The sequence below is a fragment of the Gossypium hirsutum genome, chromosome A06 (assembly GCF_007990345.1).
Source record: "Gossypium hirsutum isolate 1008001.06 chromosome A06, Gossypium_hirsutum_v2.1, whole genome shotgun sequence".
Lineage (NCBI taxonomy): Eukaryota > Viridiplantae > Streptophyta > Magnoliopsida > Malvales > Malvaceae > Gossypium > Gossypium hirsutum.
In genome coordinates, this window is record NC_053429.1 from 26,347,953 (window position 1) to 26,349,298 (window position 1,346).

At 41.2% G+C, this 1,346-nt stretch overlaps 1 non-coding gene across 1 annotated transcript; it reads right to left on the reverse strand.

Moving 5' to 3' along the window:
* Nucleotides 1–345: 345 nt before the first annotated feature.
* LOC121231438 (small nucleolar RNA R71) lies at nucleotides 346–452 on the reverse strand. The gene has a single exon (XR_005929497.1). It is a non-coding gene; the product is annotated as a small nucleolar RNA R71 (small nucleolar RNA).
* Nucleotides 453–1,346: the final 894 nt, after the last annotated feature.

Consider the following 1,346-nt stretch of genomic DNA (forward strand, 5'->3'; position numbering starts at 1 on the left):
GTGCCAGTGTTTCATGATCTTAATTTGGGTATTAGGAGACCCGAAATTGAGGTACAACAATTCAAGCTGAAGCCAGTGATGTTCTAAATGCCTCAGAATGTAGGCTAATTCAGTGAAATGCCTATCAAAGATCCTCATCTCCACTTAAGACTGTCTATGGAGGTGAGTGATTCTTTCATGTTAGCTGGAGTACCCGAAGATGCATTACGTTTGAAGTTGTTCCCATATTCACTAAGGGACAGAGCTCGAGCTTGGTTGAACCCATTGACACCAAATTCAATTTCCACATGGCAAGAGTTAGCAGAGAGATTCCTCATAAAGTATTTCCCGCCTAGCAATAATGCTAAGTTGAGGAACGAGATCACTGCTTTCTAACAAATTGATGATGAGTCCTTGTATGAGGCATAGGAAAGGTACAAAGAATTACTACGGAAGTGCCCTCATCACGGAATTCCACATTGCATCCAACTTGAGACGTTTTATAATGGTCTCAATGCCCATACAAGGATGGTAGTGGATGCTTCTGCTAATGGTTATTTCCTTTCTAAGTCTTATAATGAGGCTTATGAAATCATTGAGAGGACTGCCAGCAACAATTACCAATGGCCAACCAATTGAGCAGCGTTAGGAAGATGAGTCGTAGAAATACATTAAGTAGACACTCTCACTTCACTCACATCTCAGGTATCCTCAATATCATCAATGCTTAAAAATTTTACCACTAATGGGTTTAATAGTTTTACAGCACAATCACCGAATCAATTTGAAAATGTAACCTGTGTCTATTGTGGGAAGGACATCTGTTTGAAGAATGTCCATCGAACCCAGAATCCATTTATTATATGGTTAACCAGAACCAAAACCAAGGAAGGCAATGACTATAATCCAATACCTACAACCCATCGTGGCGAAACCACCCTAGTGTCTCTTGGAGTAACTAAGGGGCTGGACCCAGTAACACATATGCCCAACCTAGACCGACTTGACCACCTATTTTACCCAACAAGTTCAGAAACAACCTCAAGCTGAACCATCCAATGGCTTAGAAAACTTGTTGAAGGCATACATGGCCAAGAATGATGCCTTAATCCAAAGCCAAGCAGCAACATTGAAAAACCTGGAAAACCAAATGGGCTAGCTTGCAACTGAACTCAGAAACCAACCACAAGGTGTTTTACCTAGTGATATGGAGAATCTAAGGAATCCAGGGAAGGAGCATTATAAAGCATTGACATTGAGGAGCGGAAAAACAATAGAGCCCAACGCCATTGAAATTCAAAAGAAGCCAGCCGATGCTCAAGACTCAGAAGAAGTTCAATCGAGTGTTGAAATTCCAGTTTCACCAG